Source organism: Varanus komodoensis, unplaced genomic scaffold (assembly GCF_004798865.1).
Source record: "Varanus komodoensis strain SLA01 unplaced genomic scaffold, ASM479886v1 scaffold3, whole genome shotgun sequence".
In the NCBI taxonomy this organism is placed as follows: domain Eukaryota; kingdom Metazoa; phylum Chordata; class Lepidosauria; order Squamata; family Varanidae; genus Varanus; species Varanus komodoensis.
Window position 1 is genome coordinate 13,184,654 of NW_025335761.1, and position 23,070 is coordinate 13,207,723.

Genomic DNA, 23,070 nt, shown 5'->3' on the forward strand with positions numbered 1-23,070 from the left:
CATTGTCACCTATACAGAATACTGAGAACTCTGCAAATGAAGTTGTTGTTCTCAACGATGTCTTGAAAGCAAGATATAGATCCAGGGCAGGGTGTTTAATTTCAGATGTGATCACTCTGCTGCTTGGTGATGTACTCACGGGACAGAAATGCTTCCCAAAGGGCTGGCACGTGGTTCTAATAGCTAAAAAGTAATTGGAGTGAACTCTGAAATGCACCAAATCTGGTGTGTCATTCCAATGTTCGGTCTAGAAAGATGGTGGCCTCCTCACCATCTTCTTCCTTGTTGCATTTGTCAGGAGGGGAATGACAATCTGTCTGTGCTGGGAATGCTGCTGTTCTGGGTACATGTTCACAGGTCAGGCAGAGCTTGAGGATGGGCCCCGGGAAATGGCACCCCCAGGCACTGACATGGGAGAAGCAGAGAGGCTTATCTCAAGGCTGCCTTCTCCAGGTGTTCAGACCGATGTTGAGAATAGTCAGAGTCTACAGCTGATGGGAGAGGGTGTGGGACAAGAGCTCCAGGAGCCAGCCAAGCCTGGTATGACTCTGGACCTCATGAGTCAATGTCAGGAGAGAAAGGCTGTCCAACTCCCAACTTGAGCAGCAGCGTACAGAGAAGAGGCTTACCCACCTCCAAATTGGCACTCCCAGAGGCAGCAGGGCTGGGATACTCGAAAGGAATGTTCTTGGAAGTGGTTGCTAGATTGGGTTCAGTGAACCACCCTGTGCAAGCTCAGAGCTCTATTCTGTGGTGATTGTCCTTACTGGAAGTACTTTGGAGAATAAAGAGCTTTTCCAAAGAAATGGCCTGTTGCCTTGAGTGTGGAAAGGGGGAACCTAGCTCCTGAAAGTCTGGTCTGATGGTTGGAAGACCAGATTTGGAGCAGATGACCCAAGCATCTGCATGGGATGCCAGCTTTATGGGGCACTGTCATGGACTACAAGCTGTGCAATACACAGGCAAAACAAAGTGTTGTGTGCCCAGCATGGACACATGGGACCAAAGACTGCACCAACCCTTTGATTCTGCAGGGAAATTTAAAACATCAGTACCTGATCAACAAGTGCGGGGCGGGGGGGAGGCAAGAGAGAGAGAGAGCAACTGTGATGAGACCTATGTATGGAAATATATTGATATATTGTTTATATGACAAAGATGCATCTTGCATGCAAATAAAATGGGCTAGAAATGCAATAAAAAGGTATGTAAAAGTTGAACAAATGAAAGGGGTGCTGAAGAGGCCATTTTGTTTAGGACTGGCTTTGGATGGCTCCTGCAGGACTGAGACACTTCTACACATGTGGGTTGTTCCAAGGGCACCTAGCCCCCATCAAGCTGTATTCGATGAGTCTTAGCAGCACAGGACACTGCACCATTAATGAAATATGTGAAGTTTTAGGGCCTTTCTAAATGAGGATTTTAACCCACTACTTTACCAAAGCTTCTGCCTCTGGATTATCTGTGAAACTGGGATTGGATCCTCTAAACATATTATTCTAGTGTTTTTCCTTCTCTGCTTTTCTTATGTTCAGCTACATTAACACTAGGTGGTTGTAGCAGAATTGTGCAACTACACAAGTATTGCATTCTGTCATTCCTCCAAATACTAGAATTTTCCTGATCATCGAATTCCTGTGAAAATGTTTGAAAATCATGGGAGAAGCCTCAGAAGAGGCTGATGTCTTCTAAAGCCCCCATAAACTGCTGTGATTGAAGAATAAATGCCTTGTGCAGAAAAGCTTGCCATGAATCTCACAGCCTTTAGCTGGAAATTAAGCCACTCCACCTGTCTTCTGCTTTGCGTTAGTGACAGGGATGGATGCCTTCTTTTGCTCTTTCCAGGTCCTGTCTGTCTGCTCTGTGGGCATCCATGGTGATTTTACACCACGTAAAATCCATCTACACATTTGCACTTACATTTTCTAACTGCTGATTTAAGATTGTGGAAAACATGGCATCATGATTCAGAAAGAAGGCCAAACATTTCTGAGCCTCAGGGTTGCAGTGGTAAATTTGAAAAACACGCAGAGGGGTCTGAAATCCCAGAAGCCACCATGGCTAGCAGGAAGAGCGACGTGCCTGCCTTCGTAATGCCATGCTGCTTATCGCAGCTTAGCAGGGACAAGGTCATCCCAAAGCAGGATGGGAAGCTGGTACTTGAATTGGTGTACCCTGCAGTGCCGCTTTGTCATATCTGGGCTCCAGCTGTGACACACTTGCCAAAAAGCTGGGCCAACACTTTTTTAATTTAGATACAAACACAGCAAAATTGACTGACGCAAGCTAAGAATAAGGAGGAACGCTAAGGGCAACTTTTATGGTAGAGATATTGGTACAAAGACTAGCTTTGTCCGGAATGTGCAGGCTTTTACAAAAGGTATAAACAAGCCTCAGATATCGTAGATACCAGTGATTTGCCTTGGCATCCGTCCATCCTACGTTTTAGCTCTGTTTCCTTCATCTGTAGGCATAACAGTTGAAGTAGGCCTTGCAGAACAAGCTGAAATAGGAGACCTGCGATAATGAACAGGGGCGGGAACAGGTTCTCTCTTGTATGGTAGCAGAAGCTGAGCATGCAGGAGATACAGATGCTATTACAGACACTTGTCTAAACTGAAGTCTGAACAAGCATGGGATGCTTGAAAATCACCATCACCATAACCAGGCATTTAAATGAATGCATAAGTGCTGCTTTATGTGCAGCCTAAGTCTGATTTTCACAAATTAAAAATCTATGATGTAAAGATCTGTGACCCTTTCGCCCAGGAGTATGGAACCTGTGACCTACCGGATGTTCCTGGTCTCCACCCCCAGCAGAAATTGTGTCAGTTGTACAGAATATTGACAACTCCACAAATGACTTTTTTTTTAAAGTGAAGTTTTGCATCTATGGCAGGGTGTTTAATTTCAGATGTTATCAGTCTGCTGCTTGGTAATGCACTCATGGAACTGCTTTCCAAAAGTTTGGTATGTTGTTGGAATGGAATAGCACTCAATGAATACTGTTAGCTCAGAGCCTTCAAATGCTAGCTGTGAAATATGTTGCTTTTGGTGTAGAAAACTGTGGGCTCATTTAAGGCAGTGGTGGCGAACCTCGGCAGAGCCCTCTCTGTTGGCACATGAGCGAAGTCGCCCCAGCATCGCCCCAGCAGCCGAGCATCGGATAACAGCACACATAGGGGCCGTGTGCATGCTCGGAAAGGAGTAGCGGCGCCAGGCGATGATGTCAAGAGCCGCGACTCATTAGCCATGACTCGTCCAAGCTTTCGCATGGCCGGTCAGTGCGCTGCCAAGGAGAGAGAGAGAAAGAGAGAGACACGGGGCTTTTTTTGTCATAGAAAGCACCGGAACGGCGTTCCGGCACCTTTTTTTCCAATGGATTTTACGAAGTGATTTTGAATCGTAGCAGATCAGCAACAAACATCATTAACATAGTGCCTGCAGGCTGCTTTTGTGTCTGCTATCTGCTATCTGATAGTGAGTTAGTGAGGGCGCTGCTCTGGGCTTGGGACGCTGCTCCACTGCTCGGCTTGGGATTGGTGTGTGTAGTCGCACGCTTACTGCCAGTGGTGCCGTGAGTTCTGGCACTTTTTTTTTTTTTTTTACAAAAAAAGCACTCTGTGTGTGTGTGTGTGTGTGTGTGTGTGTGTATTTGCTTTGACTGGCTGTGAGTTTTAATACATTCATTTTTATTAACACAAGATTTTAGCTTTGAGTTTTCTTATGAAAAATTGAAATTTAATATCTAAGATTTAGCAAAGCAATGTTCTAATTAATGTTGTGCTGTCCCCCTGGCATATTTGAATCTGCAGCATCATATTCAGGTTTTATTGCAGTGTTGGCACTTTGTGATAAATAAGTGGGTTTTGGGTTGCAGTTTGGGCACTTGATCTCTAAAAGGTTTTCCATCACTGATTTAGGGTGTACTCAGTCTTTGGAGAAGGTTACCTGTCCTTTGCATACTTCCAGTGGCAGCAGCCATTTTGTGGTGGTGCACAAGACAATATCTCAGATTGCCGTAGGCCCCCAAATTGTTCATAGGCTCCAATAGCTTATTTATCCACCCCTGTTATAGGAGATATGCTAGAAGGCTGCTTTCCTCTGTCTTTCTCTGGACTGACCCCGAGGCTCACTTTACCACCATTATAATTTACAAAGGGGCATGGAGCCATTAAAACAGCTGAAATGTTACAAAAGAGTTTTTGCACTTTGCCAGGAGAGTCAGTGTGAGGGCCAGAATCCCAGGCAAACAGGTCAGTGCAAATGGTTAGAGACAAAATACTTCAAATCTAGTAGGGACTCCCTGCCTAAAATATACCTTTCCCCAGAGCATACGCAGCTGGATGGCTTATTTATTTATAAAATTTATATTGCTTGCTACAGTTCAAAATTTAAAAAGCAGCTTCCAGCCTTCTCAAAATAACAAGACCAATAAAACCAGAAACACAAAAACCGCTGGTGAAAAGTAACACAATTTATGTATGTTTAAAAGCCCAGCCAAAGGAGACAGTTTTAAGCTACTCAAGGTGGGTACCAGGTGAACAATCCAGCCCTGTATTAGGGAGGGGAGGCAAAGGGTGCACCTTTCCAACCTTTGCTTTTCTCACTGCCTTGAGATTTTTTTTTCCTTTTTGGTAAATTGCTCTTTGAAATTGTCACATGATGACAATGGCAATCCCCAGTTAAAGAATGACAGCTTGTTTCAAAAACAGGAGCAGCTTAAAAATACGCCTCTCTGAAAAATGCTGTAAATAAAGAAGGGGGAGTGTCCAACATTAGTCACATCTGAAAGAGGCTTGAAAATATGCTCATGCAAGACTTTCCCTGACCAAAGGTGGATTTTTTCACGATCACAATCGCCCTGAAAAAAGAGTCTGCACAGTGATATGACCCTTGAAGGGAGAAACATGACAACTTCGTGTTACGAGCTAGAATTAGACTCCACCCCTCAGACTTCATTTGGTTTTCAGTTCCAGCTTTAGTTACATTCTCTTCCCAGCCAGCATTGAAGGAATGTGTTTGTTTGCAGGCAACAGGAAGGTAAAGCTTGTTTATTTTGCAGTTACTGTGATGGCAAGCAAAGGGTGCTGCTAAAGTAAAGGATACTGCTAAGGGGTGAAATAGGTAACCGAAAGTGATCTGAACACTTATCTCCCCTGAGCTACACTGGACTCGTTTAAAGCACTCGCAAGACTCAGCATTGTAGTTGGTATTTCTCTTCTTCTTTTTCCTGAATACTCGATGACGAAGGACGAGAGCAGGCCTAAGAGGTGGAAACACTGCTGTGCATAATGCAGTTAGTTAGATGGTGTGGTGGTGAGACCACTGCAACCCAGGAGATCCGGGTTCTAGGCCCTCCTCGGCCATGAAGCTCACAGGCCACTAGGAGGTGCTCAGCCTAACCTACTTCACAGGGTTGTTGTGAGGATAAAATGGAGCTATGTAAGCCAGCTTGGGTTCCTTGCAAGAGGAAAGCAGGTGGAGTAGGAATGCAATGCAATAAAAATAATTTCTGATTTTCCTAAAGTGTGCAGCTCAGTGTGGGGCCCTTTCAGTGTTTCTGGGCAGAGAAACTGACCAAGCAACCAGTAAAAGCAATTAAAATTGCTTCCCACCGTTCATTTCCATGACTTTGTTGTTCCTTTATAGAGCAAACACTTCAAACAGTTTCCCTTGATTGTCCTACAGAAAGAAAATCTGAAGATCAGGAAGGACCAAGACTAAAAGAAAGGATCCTCAACAGGAGTCTTCCTGTCCTTCCAGGTTCCTCAACAGGAGATAAGAAACACATTCTGATTCATGTATTTTCTCTGCTGTCCCCTACACTCATTGGATGAACAAGTTCTAAGCAGGAACCTAAAACTGAATGTCCATCCCCCTGACCTGGCCCTCACATAGCCTCCACGAGTGGAAGGTGAGGTGTGGGTAGGATTGACTGGCACGGTGTACATTCCTTCAGTCCAAATATACCCCATCTAGAAATGTGGCTGCCTCATTTAACAAAGAAGTGTGGCGAAAGGGCTGGAGCAATCGAGGAGAAAGCTCAAAAGTGTTGCTCCACACCAAGCCAATCCTCTGTTGTCACCTCTCTGGCATCCAGCAGCACCCATTTGAATGGCCTGGGCTTACTGGGGAGTCAACACACGTGCTGTGTGTGGTGATGCAGCGGTGTCTGCTGGGGCTCTGACCTTGTTGTCCACTGCATGTAAGTGACGAGTTGGGCAGGAGTGCCAGCAGTCTTGCTCTGGTGGGCCCTCACTGTGGAGGAACGTCTGCTTTATGCCCTTCAAAGGGTTTCATTGCTGTGTGTTTTCTCATCCTTCCAGGACTCCTTGAATATCCTACAATGATGTTCCAGCAGAAGAGGCGCGGGCAAGTCACACTGGGTGGATTTGATGCCTATGGGCCTGGTCAACAGAGGACCATCCATCACCCGAGAGCAGGGTAACATTTCTTCTGGAAGGCTGTATCTTTGGTGGCAATGCTATTTGTCATGGGATTTCCACACAATGAATGTAAAGGTTATAAATTGATAGTGCCAAGCCCTCCTTCCCATTCTTTATTAGGCTTTAACTGCTCCTAAATGAATGAATTCCCAAGTCCCTGAACACACCATCTCTCTCATGCAAATGTATCATACCATCCTTGTTGCCATACTTTTCTCACTGTTCAGGAGGAAGAGTCACTTGGTCAAATGATCTTTCTTGAATGCAACCTCCTTTATGCCAGGATCCTATTCTTGTGGCTTGTATTTATAGAAGAGGCAGGTGCTGCAGCTGGGACTGAACTCTGGGGCAAGGCTTGGGGTCCCACAGCCCAGAGGAATCCCAAATGACCACCTATAGATAGGGTGGGGTAGTGGCAACGAGCCCCAGCAGCCAGCCTGGCCCGCCATATGAGGGGCTGAGATTGCTCACTAAGGCATCATTTCTCTGCTCCTGCCCCCACTTTAAAAATGATATTAACAGCAGGTATCCTGCTGAACATCTGCATGGTCACAGATGCTCATATTATTATTTTTAATATTAAAAAGTATATAATCCTACAGAAAAACAGTGCATATTCCCAAGTCAATGTGTTTAGCATCAAGAGCAGTAGAAACAAATGGGGTTTTATTCCCTTAATCATAGTGGATTCATCATTAAAAATGTTAAAGATGCAAAACTGCACCTGCCCAGACTATTTCTTTCTTCTCCTTTAATCATGATTGGCAACAGTTTTGTGTGGGGTGGGGATTACTGAAGTCATGCACAAGCAGGGCTTTTTTTGTCATAGAACACACCGGAATGGCATTCTGGCACCGTTTTTTGACGGATTTTTCCAAGTGATTGTGAATCGCCCTGTTGGGCGTAACAGGTTCATTCACATAGTGCCTGCAGGCTGCTTGTGTGTCGGCCCTGCTTGTGAGGGCGCTGCTCGGCTTGGGATGCTGCTCGGCTTGGGATCTGTCATGTGGTCGCGTGCTGAGTGCTTACTGCCGGCGGCGACCATTATGTTTATGTGTGTGTAGAGTGACTGACCCCAAGAGGGGAGTTCCGGCACCTTTTTTTTTTTTTTTTTTACAAAAAAAGCACTGTGCACAAGGGTGTCTGAAGTGCCCCTGTCACCGATGATGGGACAGTTTCTACCTCACTCCACCCCATTGTTCTTGTTCCATGAACAAAATCATACCTTTTGGTGACTGCCCATCCTCTCCCCCACTCACACCCACTGTCCCGTTTGCGTCTTGCCTCAGTTTTTCTCAAATGAAGGCACCCGAGAGCTCTTTATTTTCCCCCAAATTCATATTTAGGTAACTCCTTTATTAGGCTGACTCAACACGTTCCAGCTGTGCACTTTCAAGATCTCCATGCTGGATGGGGAAAATGGGAGTTGTGGTTCAATGTGTTTGGAGGGCTGCAGGTTAGAGAAGGTTGATCTGTATCTGCATCCATGGGCACAGCTCAAGATGCCCCTTGTGCCATTCCTGGAGTTGAAATCATATGCAACAGGCTAGGCAATGTGTATGAAAAGTTTGATTCAGCAAGGAACAGGACTGGGCTGACTTTCAAATGTTTCTGATATGGCTTTATGTTTCTGTTTACTACATTTCCTTTGGTTATTTCTACCCAATAAGCAAAGTTCCCTGGGCAGTTCACAACAATTAAAATCGTAAAATACACTACAAACCATAAAACACACTGCAAAGTTTGAAACTTCAATAGAAAATAGCCAGAGTGAAGACTAACAGCAGTACAACAATTTAAAATACAATAAAGAATTTAAAACAAGAGAAACTGAAAGACTAAGGGTGCAATTCTCCCAATTTTTTCCAGGAGGTCATATGATTATTTGGCATCCCAACTCCAGAACAGGTTGAATGTTATTCAGCAGGGCAGATGAATGACCCCTTAACTACCTCCACCATGTCTGTGCTGAGTTTCAGATACATTATCCTGCTTCTGACTGACTCAGAGCAGCCACTGCCTCAGTTGGGTTTGGTGTAAAGCAGGGAGACACAGCCGGGCACCATATGCATCCTGACATCACCTTGGCCCACAGCTCCAGGTAACCTTGCTCGGTGGTTTCATGTAACTATGGGGAATATGGCTGAGCCCTGTGCAACCCCATAGCAGAAATACCAAGGCTCGGAGCAATCATTCCCCAGCAACTCCTTCTGGAATCACCCATCCAAGCAGGAGTGGTACCACTCAGTACAGCAGCTCCATCTCCCTGGCCAGACAGCCTGTCCAGGAGGGTACCATGGCTGATGGTACTGAAAGCTTCTGGGAGCTCCACTCTCTCAGCAGAGGTCATCTGGTAAGGCAACAAAAGCAATTTCCATTCCAAACAAAGGCTGGTTTCTCCAGCTTTTTAAGAAATGTGAGTGAGAAGGCTGGCACTTCCTCCTCTCTCTCTCTCTCTCTCTCTCTCTCTCTCTCTCTCTCTCTCTCTCTCTCTCTCTTCATTCTTTTATTTTCAACAAAAGTCTCAATAAAGAATAGCAAATCCTCTGCTTTTCCCAGAGAGGCCACAGCAGCAGTTTGTGTATTTATGTGAATGAGTACAGATTTCAAGATGATTTAAAAACAAACAAACAAACGGAAATACTCCAGAACAATAAATATGTGTTTAACAGCTGATAGTATGAGCTGAATAAATATGTAGGTACAAGGCTTTCCAATAATTAATCTTCTAATAACTTATATTATAGGCTCTCAATTATATTTAAAATAGTATTAGAATATACTGATTTAAGTAAGTGCAAATTATTTGTTTATAGCTTGCATGAAGCAGAGGACATGCAACACATCCATGTACCTTATTCATGTATACAGTATGTAGCCATTTATGGGTTCTGTGCCAGTCTTTGGACAGTCAGGCCGTCACTTATTTTGCAACTCTAATTAAGGAAGTGCATGAATGCCCACCCAACGTAGTTGTCAAGTGCTCCTCTTTTGTTCACTGTCCATACTTAAGAACTGTGACAAGAGCTTCATGGCATGAAAAGTACTGTCCTTGGCATGAGAATTTCCTTTGATTAGCATCTATTTCTGACATGAATTAGGTAAACCTGAAAATCTGCCTTGGTAGGTGACCTAAGCCGACTTTGAGATTGGATCTGGGGCTTGCAAATAAAAATACAAATACTGCTTTAGAAACCAGTTTCTGGCCCTCAAAGTTGGCATTTGACCTTCAGAATTGGTATCCATATTTTTTTCCAGGAAAATAAATCCAAAGAGGAGTTCAGTGTATCTTACATAATCCCTTCCCTTTATCTTGAAATTTATCATGTGATACAGATGTAGATTGTAGAGAGAAAGAGGAATTTAACCTGAGGTTTAACCTGTTGCTTTATTGAGGCTCCTTTTTCTATTGTCATTGCAGGAGGAAAAGTCCTTTGCTTATTTTTCCTCCCTTGGGGGTTATACTTCTCTGCCTTTCTATATATTCTGTCAATCAACCACAAAGGGCACTGTGGTATAGCTGCAGTATACAGTTGCAACTTTTCACATGACTTTTCATCCAGTTCGAAATAACAGACTTTGCTCACTCCAAAGCACCCCACAAAAATGGCTGGAAAACACAGGAGAGGTCCTGGAGGTTCCACAACCTTCCATGAGTGAGGGATCACGGTGCACATAAAGAAGCCCCAAGTGGTTCAAGAGTCACCCAGCAGGCTTCAGTTGGGAGCTTCTCCAGCTCAGGGTGTCTCATGTTGCAGCACGCCATTCAAGTGACTCACACAGCCGCCGAGGCAGCTTAGTATTCTCAGGTCATGGACTGGCCCCTCCACACAGGATGGCCACCGCGTCACCCTGGACAGAGAGGACCATAAGAGTCCTTTGTGTTCCCGTTAAGTTCGGCTTGAGCAAGAAGGTCTTCCTGCACTCCAGCATGTTCCTGCTTCCAGGTTTTTCCTTTGCTCATGATATGCTCTTTGGTTCTGACTCCTGGCAGTGCCCCATGGTTCCTGGCTCTTGGATCACATGAGACTGTTGCCTGCAGCCAAGCCCACCAGCTTCCAAAGGAAAATGACATGTGTAACCGGATATTTATGGATAACCATTTGTTTTCCAAGTGATTGACCATCTGTGGAAACTGGTGCAACGAATCCAGTTTGCTCAGTATAGATTTAATCACATGTTACCAACACGGGAACAAAACTCAACAGCAGCAACTGAGTTTTTGTTGAATTGTGTTATTTTTTGTATTGGCTTTAGCCATTTAACCAGATACAAAGGTTTTTTTTACATACTAGTTCAAATATATACATAAAAAACACCATAATGAGTTATTACATTAGATTAGCATTATCCATTTTCTTCACCACCATCATCATTATTGGTACATTTTAAAGCAAAACTGCAAGTTTTACAGAGTTTTATCCATATATACTCCATGCAGAATATACAGGATGAAAATATGTACTTCCATAGGATACTTTCAAGCAAGTTTATTTCTTGTTATAAAGCAATCCCAGGTTCCTTGGCATAGCCTTAGAAGCTTGATATTGCATTGGAAAAATAAGTAGAAGCATTCCCCTCAGGATACAGCATTTTACCACAGAGCCTTGATGGTAATTGTAGGCAGAACACTTCGTGATGCCTGCAGCTGAGATTATAGGTCTTCGCTTCCAGTTCCTGCAAGTTTGCCAAAACCTAACAAAATGGTTTGGTTTTCAATCAGCAAATGGAGCCTCAGACATAGGCAGCATTTCCAGCATGGAAAACTTGAAATAAAGCAGAGCTTTAAAACTGAGCAAGAAGAAAACTACTTTGTTCATTCCCTCCCCACACCCATTTTAAAATGGACAAAAATAGCTTTGGTGTCATGAGGATGTGCAGAAGAGATTTGGTAATTAACTGGAGGGCAGCAATGCAAAGGTTGTTACGCCTGAATTGTAGGCCGCTGTCAGAAGAAACACCAAGGCAAGAAGCTTGGGGTTGTTCCAGTGAGCCAGAGCTGAGAAACGCATCAGGGCCTGGATGAATTTGCCCTCCCTTAAACCAGAGTGAATCTCTCTGTCAAGCAACCAGGAGGGCCCTTTCCTCAGTTGTGGTTTTACCCGCCAAGCATTGAAACAGCAGCAGGAGACCATCTGAATTTCTCTCAATTACCTGGAGAGACACTGTGTCAGGGTCATTGTGGGAAATTAAAATGGTGGCTCAGAGATGCCAGGACAGGTGTTTAGTGCTGGGAGCCCTGCCAATTGCCAGAAGGTAGCGGGTACTGATGCTGGGCCTGGTTCCTGGTTTTAGCCCTGGTGGTTCCTGAAAAAAGTGAACAAGTCCATTCATATCACTGAAAGAGAGCTGTGTTGGTCCATGAGGTGTAAGAAAATACAAAATCTAGAACTGGGCAATGCCTTCATTATGGCCAATTTCACAGTGTTTCTTGTAAATCATACCTTGTCCTTCAGACTTTCAGGGTGACTCATGAATAATATTAGAGTAATCATAACAGCAAAACCAACCTATCAGGCAAAAATGTAAAATGAATTCAAGAGAGTTAAAACAGCAAATGCAAGAGAGCTGTTGGATAAAAAGTGATTCAGGAACTATTTAAAGAACCCAGGAAAATAAAAAGGTCTTTCCCTATTACCAAAAAGATGAGAAAGGAGGCATCAGTTTAGCTTCCCTTCATATAACATTCCAAAAGCGGAGTCCCATAAGTGAAAAGGCTCTTGTGCTCTCTGGTCCCTACTCATCCAACCTCAGATGATGGGACATCTGGAGAAGTTTGTCTGAAGAAAACATCCATTTATAAATAGGTTCATGTGAGAAAGTTGTTCTTCAATTTCTGTTCTGTCTTGATGAAATCCTGGTCAAAGAACAAGACAGTGCCCTTCCTATTCCCCCTGTAGAAGACCACACTGGCAGCTGAGTCAGGATAGTATCCCTAGCTACACCTGAGGGCATGACATTAGCTAAGGGGGAGCAATGCCCAGGCCAAGTAGTACACACAGCTCTGTCATCCAACACCCTAGTACCACTCTCAACCACCCCTCTCCTCCCAGTTCTTCATACGTCATAGGAGAGCTTTGATGGGAGCAAGCTCAGAGCTTTCAACTGACAATAGACAGCTCAGAAGTTTGAAGGCAGCATGAGAGAAGACTCAAGACTGGACAGCCTTCCTGGCCACCTGTTAGATCAGTCTCAGTTGCTGGGACAATTTTTATTTCAGTTTGTCTTGACAACAGCTTTGCCTCCACGTAGAGTAACCTGCCCAGCACAGTCCACATTTCTTGTTTTGAAGACAAGCAAAGCAAAAGATAGATGAGGAATTTCAAATCTAGGCTCAGCTCTAGGGCCTCTTCTGATGCTGTGCTCAGTTTTCATGTGACCAGGGGGGAGCTGCCTTATACTTTTAAAAAGGGTATGTCATGCCTGATCTAGACGCTGGGCCAGGATGAGTTCTAGGGTGGAGACTCTGACATTAAAAACTCTTAGGCTTAAAAACTCTACAACTCCAGCTCTACAATGTGGGACCCCCGTCTCTAGAGATATCCCAGGTACCTCCAGCAGCTGTGTAGAAGCTACATCAGGCCCTTCAGGAATGATGGTCCCCAAGGAATCCACCCATGGGGTTCCCTTGGGTCTATAGATCATATAAGGAGTCTGAAGAAGGGCCCAAGCAACCTCCTAGCTTTAAAGCATGTTGGTGCCAGAAGCACAGGCTGCTTCTAGAGATGAAGTGTCTGCAGAGACCCACAACAACACGGCTTCTCAAGAGAAGAGGTCTTCTTGAGAACAAAGGTTTCCTTGGAAATAGAAAGACTCTGAAGCCATGACTAACATCTTGCAGCTGTTCCTATGTATGAACTAGGAAACTTGAATATATAATCCATAAATGGTGAATGCTATTGGTTATTGGAACAATATCTTATTTCATCTCCCAATACCATGCAACCTTGTTTTCAGAACCTGGCTTTTTCTCTGGACTGATTTCTTGTGCTGCTGATCCCTGCTCAAGCATTGTCCCTTGGCTTGTGCTTGAGTTGGACTTCTTGTTTGTATGCGACCTGGACTCTACACTCGACCCTGCTTTTGGATTGCCCTCCTTCCTGACCTATTAATGGACTTCTGATCCCTGCCTGCCTTCTGCCTTTGCTAGGCAAATCTCCCCCATAGTTTGCCCTGGGCCTTAGCTTAATGCAGGCAGGACAGGGAGGCATGAGGTGCCTGAAGAAGTAGGGAGTCACTGGATGGGGTTGGTAGATTTCATAACAGTTATGTCCCCTTTTCCATATAATTAATGCACTGCCAGGGATCCCAGCAAAGGCACCATCTTTCTGAGGCCTGGTGTAGGACTTGTACCAGTTACTGAACATGGCAAGTGTACCACAGCTTTGCATGGTTCAAGGTAATAAACCTCTGGTCCAGTGCAGCCAGCCTGCCATGATGCAACACTCTCAAATGCATTGCATGCCACACATTTGTACACCCAGTTGGTCAAGGCACAAACATTCCCTCTTTGTTCTTGCCCACACATTGCTGTGGGCTGAGACTATGTCTGACGAATGCTGCTCAGATGCCTTCCCATGCAAGCAAGCCGCTAACCTCTCCCTTCCTCTCCCTCGCTCTTCCTACTTGACATTTAAGAATTCCATGCTACCGTTCCTCTTAGTTTATTCAGAAGTACCATCTGGGAAAGTAAATGTAATCAAAATGTGATTCTACTGAGCTCAATGGGAATGTATTATGTTCAAAAACATGGAGTAAATTTTACTCCAGGGTACATTTTTATTGCATACTTTACAGAGATGTAGCCCTACAATGTGGTCCTTCTAAGAGTATGTGTCCCCAAATTTCAGCTGCATCTACTGTTCTTTTTCTGTACACAAAAATGCCAGAGGCAAAACGGTTTTCCCTTCCCTATACTCAAATGAATTTTTGGTTGTGGGATATTTTTGTCATTGTTAATAAGATGCAGAAAGCCACCCTTCACCCCAATCCAACCCTGACCTTGATCCAGGAAAGTAAATCTGAATGTCTGCATGTAGTTTTTTTCTCTGAAAAATTAAAATAGCCTGGAATAATAGATAATATAATAGATAACCCCAGAAATCTGTTGATTATTGCAACTTAAATTATTTTGTTCTAGCCCAATATTAATATATTGGGGTTCTTTAACATCCCCATTATATTGGGATAAAACACCCATGATGCAAATGAGGAAAATTAAGTGTATTTCTGGCATTGTAAGTACCACAAATATAGCTTTGTTCTGGGGACCTTGTATTAGCCGAAGAGACATTGGAATGTGGCTTGGGCTAGTAATATACCCCAGCACCAATGAGATTAATTCCCTCTGTTTTTCCTCTATTAACTCAATAAGTGTAAAATTTTACTCAGGTGGCTAAAAAATGATTGGTTTGACTTAAGAACTGGCCTAGAATTTACTTCATCCTAAACTAAGGCTATCGTCATGCATGAGGGGCAGAGCAGGCAGCTTGTCCGGCCCCGAGGCCAGCCATGGGGTGTTGCACGGGTGGCTGGAGACGCCACACTTGCACGCATCCCCTGCCACACTCACTTTTCACCACCACCCCATTTGCACATATGCATCCTGACCTAGATCTCCAGGAGAAGGAAGAGGCTTCACCTCTCCACCTTGCTGGGGGAAGAGGCATGTGGGGATGCCTCCCCTTGTGCACCCTCTTTCCCAGCAGGATCAGACTCCCAGTTTGAGTGGAGAACAGGGCACCTTGAGATGTCTCCCCTCCGCCCCATCTGCCATGTCTGGTAGTAGCAGCAGCAAAAGTACCTGGGGGAAGGAGAGCACCTGTGGCAGCTGCCTGCTTCTGGGGCTGCCTGTGGCTTGTGTGGTGTGCGCCCCGCCATTCTGGAGCTTGATTGAGTAGATCTTCATGACTATGCTTGGCCTTGTTGGGAAAATTCAGATAAATCCTCGCAGAAAAGGGTTCCTTATACGTGCCGTGCCTTTGTGTTATAAAGTCAGACCTCCACGCCTTTCTCAGAAAGCACCCAAAGTTCCAAGCCAGGTTACTGTTTAGCATTTGCTGTTACTTTAAGAAGAGGGAAGGGATAGCTTGCCTAGAAGCTGCCAGGGCTACTGTTTTGCTGATCGGTAAGAACTGATAAGGCTGCCAGCAGGATTGCAATCGCCCTCATTTGCAGTACAAGACCCACAGTAATTCCTGTGCCTCAGTGATCCTTATGTTAACCTCCTGCAACCAAATGCCATTGTATTGAGCCCCCTCTGCAGACCTCTCACCTTCTTCTGACCATGTTCCCCTTATTTTGTCATCAACTGCCCAGCTGCTGGGCCCATGTGACTCAGAATCTATAAAACACTCTGTATATGTTCTAAAAGCTAGTAGTTGGTGGTGAGAACCACTACCCAGTAGCATGCTGGTGTAAGTGACTGCAAGGGTCCTGGGTGATCTTTCAATAAAACTGCTGTGGTTCAAGGCGAAAGGGGTCTTTCCTGACTGAACCTGGTTATCCCGTCTCGCAGCTGCCATCAAGGCTTCCCTCAGGCTGGTGCTCCCCAAAAATGAAGGCAACAGACATTCTACCCAACCTGCCAAGCCAGTCCCGCCACAGCTTCCCATTCTACACAGTGGTGTAGTAAGTGGCTACCAGGTAAAGAGTTTTCTCTGTAGTGGTCCCTCCCCTGTGGGATGCCCTTCCCTGGGAGATGGCTCTGGCATTTTCTTGTATATGCCTAGAAGCCTGGTGAAGACCTTTGTCCTTAAGCAAGCATTTAGTATTAAATCCATTAATCTGATTATTGATTTTATTATGGGCTCCTCAGTGTGTGTGAAACTTGGATTGTTGCATTTTATTGAGTGCTTTGTTTTAATGATTGAAACTTACTCTGAGGGCATTTGCCAGTTGGGTGATATAAGAAAGGCGGGCCAGCAGGAGGAAACGGGGGGGTTATGGAGTCTGCTTAGATTTCTCCAGAGTGGGGCTTTGCCTCTCACCTCTCCACCCTCTGGAGGAACCCCCGCTGTTATCTTTGATCTCAAAGAGGAGATAACAGCAGGGTTGTGAGTGTCTGGGGACTCAGCCAGCGCCAGACGTGAGTAGCTCTGCAGGTGTGCCGCCCGTCTGGAGGCCAAAGACTTGGCTGGGCCTGGGAGAAAAGGGCAGTCTTGCTAGCATTGGCTGATCAGCCTCATCTCCCCTCTGTTATCTCCCATCTGCAAAGATGGGTGGGAGATAAACAGGTAGTGGATGAGGGTGTCTACACTGGATGTTTTTATCAGCATTGCAATGCCTGACTCAGGGGTATGTCACATTATACCCACCCCACCCCATCCCATCCTCCTTCCTCTGTTTCTGCCCATCTATCCTGGATCCTTCCAAACTGTTCTATCACAGCTCTTCTATACGGTGTGGTTTTCTCCTGGCATATAGCTCCTTGTGTGCTAGCCTCGTGGTACTGTTTCAGGGCAAGAAGTACTGGTTTCAACTGGCTGGTGGGCTATGGGGGTTGGGGGAAAGAGGGAAGAGAAAGTGTCCTGTGGGGCTTCGGCAAAATGGCAGCAGCTCTGAGATCTTGCCATTGCTTTCCTTGCAAATGATCCCCACTTAAATTAAGTTTGTGGTTTCTTTTCAAGCTTTCCTGATTGTCTCCTTTTGCCTCTTATTCAAGAAACAACTAGCTGGCAAACATGCCAACCCAGGAGTAAATAGGATTATTTTCAACAGCCTTACTCACAATTAAATCACACTGATGTCAATGGAGTTAACTTGTGGGAATCCAAATGGAAGGTGCTTGCACTGGCTTGCTTCTAGGTGGCAAGGAGCAGCAGTGTTGGTCCAACTGGGTTCATTCCACAGGGGTTAAGGGGGCAGGAGTGAAGCAGCACCCTTTCTCCTTCTCCATGCTTTTTGGAGAAGGGCCAGCAGCAGCTGTTTACATTTCCCTTCTCTGAAATATCTCTGCTCCACAAACATGCACGAAACCAAAGGATCCTCTTCCTGCACACATTCCCCTTCCAGCTTCTCTCACAACTGTGTTTATGTGCAACACAAGCTCACAGACTCCACCGGATTCATTAGCAGCTGCGATAGATGCATTTTGCATACATACCATGACTGTGTTCCTTCAGAAATAAATAGAAGGGGCTCCAGTGTATAATCTCACAAGCCAGTGTCTTCCTGGTGCTGACTGAGTGCTTGGCATGGCCATCCCATGGGAGAGTCAGGAAGTCAGCCCATGTCAAGAGGGCCAGCGGTTCCTTTTTTTGGCAGAGAGAAAGGCTGTGTGTCTGTAATGGGGCACAATGATGATGTCAGTGAGCATGGTCACACCCACTTACATCCTATGGCCCTTGAAAGGCCACGTGTGGAGACAACTTGGGCTCCATCCAACGAAGTCCTTCATCCTTGCTTGAATGCTTGATGTTTCTCCTATCTGCTTTACCCCAATGATGGAACCCCCTTCTATTGGATCAAGAAGCATAGCACCTTGTACCTGGTTTGCTCAGGTCCATCCCATCCTATGTCAGTACAGTAAGTAATGTGACTTTTCCTTTTGATATCTACTGTTGGACAATTTCAGTGACTTTTGTGGTCTTGTAAACATCATTTCACATACCAAAGAATTTCGCCAAGCTGCTCTTCATCATAGAGCAGGACCTGAAGTAGCACCATAACATGCCTGCTTTCGAATCTGAAAGAACTTTCTGCACTTTGACCTCAAGAGGCAACTGCTATGGATAGCATGGCATCAGCCCTTTGTCCTTTGATGATAGTGGCTGGAGTAGCTCAGCCTTGAATGATACTCATCTGTATTGTGATTTCTAAGAAGCTGCCTCTGGAGCAAATTGAGCCAGAAGTAAAATGCTGGAAATTGCTCAGTGGGCAAATTAATGTGATCTCACCTGTTCAGACACTTACAGTAAACATTGTTAATAAGTATACATGAAAGGGAGTACAGTCTGTCAAAGCAAGCTCCCATGGATTCTGAGAGAGGACTCTTGCACGTCTTTGGTACCAGTTAGGAACCATTGTCATAAGTGGGCACCAATCTTTTGCACACATTTTGCAGTCCTTCCACCTGATATGTTAGAAACATGATTGGTTCACAATGCAGAAGGTTTTGAAAGAAACAAATTCTGTTTGATGGATTGCAGGGGATCTGAAAAACTTTGACTGGATACAGTTCCCCCACCTTCTGCCTGCTGCATCTAAGAGAAAGACAGCTGTGGGCAAGATAATCAACCACTCCAGTCACCACAGACTACTTTCCTTGTGTCTCTTTTCCTGCCCCACGGACTTGGGGAATGAACACACAGCATGGCTCCAGGAAGCAGGCTTTTAAATTTGCTACTTCACCAGTCCAAATTCAATTTTTCATGGGAAGGGATTTCATCATAGTATACAGGGAAGTAAAAGGAAATAGGGACCCAACAAACAGTCAAGAAATAATAAAGAAGATTCTCTCTTTCTCACTTACGCCTTTGATAGCCTAAGCAAGTTGTAAACTTACAGATACCACCGGCAACCTGCCTGTGACAGAAGAATAGAGAGATACAGTTTTGCCACTTAGAGTAGGAAGTGGCCATGAAGCCCATCAGGTCCAACCCCCGGCTGTTGCCGGACACCAAGTTAGACCATCCCACTCAGATGGCTGCCCAGTTTCTTTCTGAGTGTCTCTAGTGTGGAAGAGCCCACCACCTCTCTAGGGAGCTGGTTCCACTGTCATACTGCTCTGACAGTGAAGAAGCTTCTCTTGATGTCCAGCCTGGGGACAAGGAACTGAGGGAAGAGGCATAGTCTAATCAGCTTGTAGGTCAAAAAGTTGAGGGGGGGTAGCAGGCTTTCCAGTTGCCATGTGGGCTGGGCCATGCCTTTTAGAGGCATTCCTATGATACCAAATATCCCTTCCAAATAGGACCAGGCACACACTGTAGCTTGCACTTGGACACATTAATACACAGCCAGGAGATTCTAAGGATCATGAGGATGGGGAGAAGCAGTAGAAATGTATATTTTTCTAGACTTCCTCTGCTGCCTAGACATGACACTGCTGAAACAGATTTCCTGGGAACATTCTTCACGACAAGAAAGCTAGTTTCCTACAGCACCAGAAGGGCAACACAGAGGGCAAAAACAATGACAGAAAATGAAGGAGCCACAGCATTCTAGTTAAATGTAGGGCTTTTTGCCACTTGCATACCCATGGACATCCTTGCAGCCCATTCCTGCAGTGGGAGGAACTCTCTGGATGCAAGTGTTCCTCCATGGTATTGGTTTCCCTTCAGTAAGGTCAGTGGAGAGGTATGCCATTTTGTAATATGTACATTTATTTACAAATATACATGCTAAGCATACACAGGTGTAATGTGGTTTAATACTATATCAGATAATACCCTTCCCCCCAGATATCTAGAGGAATCATCATTGCTATAGGATTATTGTAGAGAGCAAGAGTTGCATCTCTCTTTCAGTTCTACTTCAAAACCTGCAGGTGTGTCCTTTTTGCAGCCTGTTTATACACAGACCTTACTTAATCCTGCTTTTGTCTAGTGAGATGGATAAGGATTAGTCATTTCTGCCTTCTTGGGTCATCTTAGCTCCCATTGAGATGCATCAGTTGAATATTACAAGCTATCAAAATCCTTTGTAAAGCCTTAAGACATACTGCCTCAAGGGACCCTCACTGATATCTCTAGAAATCATGTAACTCTGATAGGAAATCAATAATAGGAAAATTTTAGTAACCAAATATTGATCCAAGTTTGAAGTATAGAACCAGCATATGTGCTTTAGCAGTTACACTGCAGCTGATCTGGTTTTATATTTTTTTGTAAGTATATTATCAATCATGGAGGTAAAGGGAACTCAGGCTCATGAGAAGAACACTAGAGAGGATCAGAGTGATATTTCTTCTCTGTTCTCTTGCTTTTCATATCATTGGCATATTATCTTCTTCCCTATGATGTTCTGCAAGGTATATTACATACTTTGTAGCTTATTTCAAAAGTACCATAACTGAGCATGTAAGATTTTTTTCACATCTCTTCTCCTGTTGTTGAGTAGATATCTTATCTACACTGGTAGCACTGTTATATATATGCCTGTTCCCTTCGACAGACATGGAGCCACTATAGTTTAGAGGGTTGTCCAAACCATGATTTGCAGAGCTTCGTAGCGATCCCTGGGCTTGCTTTGTCCAAGCAAGGATGACACAACAAGCCCCGGTGGAGGGCAAGCCCTACAGAGCCATTTGGCGAGAGCAGCGGACAAGCTTGCTGCTCTGGCCAAGTGGCTAGCAGGCGACCGCCACCGTCAGCCGCTTCAGAAATGCTGGACCAGCACAGGGCGGGTGGTGGGCAGCAGGCAAAGGGAGGCAAGTGGCCCTCGGAAACGCTTTTGGCTTGGCTGTGGCTTGCCTTTTTATGTTGAAAGCGTTTCTCAGACAAGCAGCCCTCCCAAGGAACTGCCTGCAGTGCTCCCGCCCCACTTTTTCCCTGCCGTTATGAGCACGAATAATCATGCTCAGCTGTATATACAGTCTGCAATGGGCATTTTTGCAGAGATGATGGGGGTTTCTGGGCACTACTGGTCAGGAATGGTGGCTAAAGCTAGCGATCACCCACACTCTGCAGTGACCAGCAGGGGCTGCAGGAAGTCCCTCCCCGCACTTGACTAGCACCCGTCAGGTGACAGGCAGTGTAGCACCTTGCAAAACCCACTCAGCAGGCACTTGGGAAAAATGGGTGTGGTAAGCATGTGTAGCAACAGCAGCTTTGTGGGGGGCAGGTTGTGGTGCTTATAGGGCCAAGTGTGGATAACTTGGGGCAAAAGAACCCATAAAAAGCAAAGATCCAGCTGAAAGGGTTGTTTTGGGGGACATTGCTTAGTTCCCCCACCCTTTCAAGTGGGATCACCAGGGGCTTGGGGGAACAATCGCAAGCTCAAAATGTTCTCTCTGAGTTGCCATTGACCCTGAGCTCCTTTCATTGGGCTGGGGAGCAGCAACACTTAGAGGAAGCCTCTGTGTGTGGAGGGAGTAGGCACTTGTCAAATTGTGCAAGTTTCTCTCCATGCTAGCAGCAGAGAGACTTGTGAAGCTGGAGGGGCAACTTGGACAACTGATCCCTCCATGCCTCCCAGGAGATCATGTTGCTGAGAGGGTGGAAAGAGCTCCTTTTCACAACGCCCAATCGTGCTTTACAAGGAGCTGTCTGGTCCTGTGCTGTCAAATTAGTAAAGCAGTGGTGGGGATACTTCCTTATAGACTGTGCGAGGCACAACAGAAGCTGGGTGGCTGCTGGTTTTGGCCAGCAGCCACCTTCCCTGGGCACTACCTATCCCAGGCACAACCTCCTTTAATGCCAATTGTTTCATTTACGCAAAGAGGCGTTTTCAGTAAAGCAAACATGTGCAATTATTTGCACACATAATCACTGTGGGAAAAAAAGAGAGAGAAGCAGTCATGAGCAGCTTTTCCATGTTACTGCTGGAACTCGTATGTTCCTAAGACAAATTGTTTTACTGTGCAAAAATAAGTCAGTTTAAAACATGTTAAACAATTTAGAATGAAATCAGGCCCTGGGCCCTCTCAGAGTTGTCCATTCTTGTTCTAGATGTCTCTCATATTGTACAAGGCATTTCCTCAGATGGCAATGTTTCACATACAGTAGGTGTATAAAGTTTCAGCACTTTGAATCATCAGTAGGGGGAGAAAGCCCTCATAATCAATTAAGATGTTTCAGACCTGATCTGAAATGTTCTTGCTAATGACAAACTAAACATTCTCAGATAAGAAATCAGGGAATTGCAAAACAGGTGCCAGCTCAGTGATTTTTGTTTTCAAGAATGAAGGCCTCTCAGTTTTGGGAGATGGGATTTTTTAAATGCAAATAGCAGGGCTTTTTGCCTTAAAAACAAAACAAAACAAAACGGCAAACCTTAAAAACAGTAGTGGTGGATGTCTTTTGCTAGATGCCTTCTGATAAATACTATTTTCCCTCCCTGGGACCTCTGTAGAGATTATACTGCCCCTGGGCCTTCTGTAGGGAGGGATGAGGGAAATGGTTTCTGGCTCTCCACTGGTGCCTGCAGTATATTTTATTTCTTCCTCTTCAAAATGGCCCTAAATAGGAATGCAAAATTCATTCTACCAGTGTTTTGTAAATTGTCAGGCACCTTTTGTTTTATCATCTACTCATTGTCAAAATTTGATTTGGTCCATATCCTGAACTGGTGTTTGTGTGCTTATTTGCATTTTTGTGCTGGTTAGCCCGCATAAAGAACTCATGCTATAATTCTTTGATTATAAAAATTCTGGAAGGTAAAAAAATTCTGTGGAATCCTTGAGATCAGTGAAAAGTCACTCTGCCGCACTGGATGTATAGAAATCTGAACTCACTGGAATCCTTTGCAGATTCCTTTAAATTCACAGTCTGAGAGCTTTGTGACTTTGAGGCCCATTCCTGGTGTCGCCCTAGTTCTTGTCAGCTCACATACAGTGACCAGAAGGCAGTAGTATTCCATGATCTCTGAAACCGCCGGACCATTTTTAAAGGCTGCTCCTTAAAAGTGCAATAGAGTAGGTCAATCTGGAGACTGCATGGAACAAATTAGAGAACATCCAGGT